At 38.3% G+C, this 4,660-nt stretch overlaps 1 non-coding gene across 1 annotated transcript; it reads left to right on the top strand.

The window, feature by feature from the left end:
- Positions 1-3,561: 3,561 nt before the first annotated feature.
- TRNAI-AAU (transfer RNA isoleucine (anticodon AAU)) lies at positions 3,562-3,635 on the top strand. Its single transcript has one exon. It is a non-coding gene; the product is annotated as a tRNA-Ile (tRNA).
- The last annotated feature ends 1,025 nt before the right edge of the window (positions 3,636-4,660 follow it).

Raw genomic sequence — 4,660 nt, 5'->3', positions numbered from 1 at the left:
CAACAAAAATTTAGTAACCATAGTTACTATTTGTGGATGTGTTCCCAATGTAATTGTTAACTCCACAGTTCCTTCCACCAAAGTAGATTCTCCGGAAAATCCAAATAGTCTTGTTCCGCAAGGTTTTATCTTGACTGTATCCATCTTCAACCATTGAAAGGCTTCATAAGACATAATGTCCACAGAAGATCCCGTATCAATTAAAACCCTGTGAATATCCCTATTTGCCACTTCAATGACTACAACAATGGCATCATCATGTGGTTCTTGAATTCCATCCATTTCCTCCTCTGTGAAGACTATTTCTTTCACCTTCTTAATTCTTTTAGGAATAACATGAGATTCGACAAACATTGACATACCGGCATGAGCCTTGGACTTTGAAATTGAGTTTAAATCTAAACTCCCCAAGATGGTCATAACGGGAGACTACTTTTGCTGAACCTGCTGGTTTTCTTGATGTTTAGCATTTTCATCTGGAGAACTAGATTGAAAATCTCTCTTCGCCTGGTCCTCCCTCACTGGTGCTTGGTTATCCCATCTTCTCGGCTGATCAACAACGTTTCTCCGATTACCTCTGTTTCTCCTTTGAACATAATGATCAAGTCTCCCTTGATTGATTAATCGCTCAATTTCATTTTTCAGATTCTTGCAATCATCAGTATCATGACCATGATCTCTATGATATTTGCAAAATCTGTTTGGATTCCGCTCATCTGCCTTTTCTATCATCGGTGCTGGCCATTTTACAAATCCTTGATGTTGAATTCACATCAGAATTTCTGATCTTCTAGTATTAAGAAGAGTATAATTTTCCGAGAATGGTCTTGGAATATCCCTTCTAATTTGACGATCGGGACCATTTCTCGGATAATTTATGTTGTTCCTTCGATCCCTCGGATCAGACCTCATGACTCCATCTTCCCTCTTTTTGCTCCCATCGCCATCAGTTTCCTTCCTCGCCTGAAGGATATCTTTCATGTTAGCATATTGATTACACCGAGTTGTCAACTCTACAATGTTTGCCGGTTTGTTCATGATCGGGAATTCTAACAAATGATCGTCCGTCAAACCTCTCGAACATAGTGTCATACTCTACTGCTTCATTTAAATTCTTTATCTAAATTGATTATTGATTGAATCTTTTCATATAACTTCGAACTGACTCTCCTGATTTCTGGTGAATTGCAGCCAGATTATCCACTGTTTTGCTACTCTTCATACTACTTTGGAATCTCGACAAGAATATTTTTGTCAAATCTCTGAAATCTTTAATGGAATCCGGTAATAAACTGAAGAACCAAGTTGTTGCAGGACCTTTCAACGATGATGGGAAGGATCGACACTTTAAAACATCATAATTACCTCCTAACATCATAACGGAATTGAATTGAGCCAGGTGTTCCGTCGGATCTGTGCTTCCATCATACATTGTGAACACCGGAAGCTTAAAATTGTGCGGCAATGGTGCTGACATGATATCTTTAGAAAATGGATTTTGATTCATTGCTTCTTCCACTTTTTCTCCATTGTCCTTGTTCGTCAATCGTTGAATGTGATCATCCAGGATACGAAATCTTTTACTGATTTCAAATCCGTGAACTTCAGATCTGCTACCTTCTGATCTCCTTGTTTCTCTCTTATCTCTCCGATCTCCAAGACTTCTACTCTTTTTACTTTGAATGTGGCTTAATCAATCGTCCTTGGATGATCCTTGATCTTCAGATTCTAGAGGAATGTAATTTGGATCTGCACTTTCTCCTGATCCGTCCCTGAGAATTGATCTCCTTTGGCTTTCTCTCGACCTTTGAATCTGAGGATTTGGAACAAAATCGTCTCAACTCGAGAAAGAGTTCAAGATCTTCTAGCTGGTGAGATCAGAACTCTTCCTTCTGGTTGAATTTCGACTTGCTTGATGAATGTCCTCATCAGATTTTGCGTTTCAAGTATTTGATGTTGCATACTTTCAAATCGTTCGGTGATTTGATTTGGATTCAGCTCCAAATGAGAAGCAGCCAGCGTATCTGCAAGTTGCTTCTCCTGTCTTTTAAAAATCTCAGCAGGATGAGGTGAACGATCTTCCGTCATTCTTTGTCTTTGCCGAGTCTGCATTGTCGGAATTTGCAGTGTTGGAACTGTTTCTCTTGTTCTTCTTTTCGAATTTACTCTCCTCGGCTCCCTCTGGCTTGTTTCTGCCATTTCAACTGGTAATATTTCCTCTCGCTCAGGTGATTGAGCCATAACCTTTGTTCTGAACTTGTTCAAGCTGTTTTCCCACAAACGGCGCCAAAATGTTGGTGCTAATTTTGCCAATAGCTTTGGACCGCAACCTTCACACCAAGCTCTTCAGATCTGGATCGATTTGACTCGTTTGATTCCTTCGTTAGTCTTTTTTTCACTGGAAAATGAAACACACTGGTTAGAAACAGAGCCGATCGTCTTGATCGGCATCATGTCTCCGACAGTCTAGTTAGCTATGTGAAGACAGTTCTTCAGAGCTCGAAGGAGCTTCCGAGCTGTTCTAATGGAGTAGAATTAAGAATAAATCCAGTGTTTGAATTGTTCTGAGAGACTTACTTTCGACGAGTCCTTTTTCCCCTTTTTATATAGATTTTCCCGCCTATAGTGTTTTTCAATCATGACCGCCAGATTGTAGCTCCTGATTAGATGGCTGTGATCAATCTTCTTCTATCATCTTTGGGCGAACCCATATATTTCTTTATTGAAACAATCAAATCTATTTAAACCATCATCGAACCGGAGCGGAACCGTCTTAAACCGGTACTGGGATATTTTAGTCATAACAGTAATCCATAGCTTTTATCACTACAATTCCACCCTTCAACCCTTTTATCCACTACTAACCATATGCCCCACAATACTATACCTTTGAAAGATATTCCGCTTCTTTGACACAAGTTCACAATGATCCCTGCATTTTGTTCACATAGGAACACTAGGTCCGGTTTATGTTTTAGCAACATTTTTTTAATGCAGAGTTGAGTGAAAGTGCCATTAATACCACGCACATTCCAGGACAAAAATTTCATACTGCTACCGGGAACAACAACCAAAGCCCCAACAAGATTCCACCACCAAACTATCCACCCCAAACACCTCACACGAAAAGAAAGAAAATTAATATACACCAGGATAAGAAACAAATAAGAAAATTTAAAGAAGAGGTAACAAAAAGTTTTCCCCCTACACAGCATGGAAGTCTATGAAATAAAAACTGGTAAAGACAGAGATCAACAAGTTTAGCATAAAATATATTTCTAGATTTAGGTTTGAGTTTGAGTTTTTTAAGCCAATTATTCATAATTGCAAGGATTGAAATGAAAAGCACAATGCAGAAGTCAAAAAATTCAGAGTATTTGTGATAAGGAAAGACCTGGGGGATGTCAGTCTCAGTGTCCATCACCATGTCCTGAAAAACAGTTTGTTGGGGTTGCTGAGACCACATCACTTTGATACAAGTTTTGAGATGTAATACTATTATAATCATTTCTAGTCTAGTAATAATAATTAATAATGAATCAGTAAATTGAATATAACATTGGCCCATTAGCTCAGTTGGTTAGAGCGTCGTGCTAATAACGCGAAGGTCGCAGGTTCGAGACCTGCATGGGCCATATAGTTTTTTTATAAAAATTAGATCCCATAAAGCATATCTTTCAATGGATTTTTTTTGTTTTTCCCTAAGCGTAAAGATCGTATCTATGTAATTTAGTTAGAAAGACAATTGATATTATTACTATAAGACTTATAGATCGTATCTATGTAATTTAGTTAGAAAGACAATTGATATTATTAAGAGTTTGATCATTGATACGGGAAAATCATTACCGAACCAGGTCCATCCTCGGTTCAACCCTTGACTCCGGTCAAGAATGGTCCGACCAATGCGGGGTTCGAACAAACCGGACTAATCGTTAGCGTGATAAGGAAGGAACCTTGCAAGATCAGAAGGCAGGCACGAACCCTTGAAATTTTGGTATGGACAACCAACCAAGAAGCGGTTGTTATCACTTATGGAAGTTGGCAATCCTACAGGATATGGTAATTGCCATACACTCATGGCAAAAGATTGTGTGATTAAGGGAAGTCACCTACTACTCCGCAAAAGAGGTCTAACTATAAAGATCTGACGATCACCAATGATGAGCACATTTATGTGTGAAATCTTAGGGCATAAAGCATGCATTTTATACACTTAGAGTGGAGTTACCTTGGGTTTTATGTTATTTTTGCAGATTTTAGGACTTTTCAAGATTTAAGCAAATATTTGGAGTTTTGGGCTTGAATCATGCTATTTTACACACGTCAAGAAGTTCATTCAAATTCTCAAATGCGAAAATGGGTCTGATCTGGAGCATGATGGGCTAGAGATGTGTGATTATGGGCTAACTCCGAAATATTGAAAAGATAAAGAAGGCAAATCTGATCTACGGCTGAGATTTAAAATCAAATCTACAGAGATATTATTGAGAGAGTCCAAATGGAAAAGAGTCCTTGCATACCTCAATATCTTATTTCCTATCTTGGATTTAATTAAAGAAAGAAAAAGAGGAAAAAGAATTATATTCAAAAAGAAAAAGAGGAAAAATCCCGTTTTTGAATGCCTCTGTCCAGTTTCGATCAAACCCTTCATCGAACG

This window comes from Hakea prostrata, chromosome 9 (genome assembly GCF_041222555.1).
Source record: "Hakea prostrata isolate BN-2017 chromosome 9, UWA_Hpros_2, whole genome shotgun sequence".
Taxonomy (NCBI): Eukaryota; Viridiplantae; Streptophyta; class Magnoliopsida; order Proteales; family Proteaceae; genus Hakea; species Hakea prostrata.
Note: the sequence above shows the minus strand (reverse complement) of the source record. Positions and strands in the feature narration are given on the sequence as shown.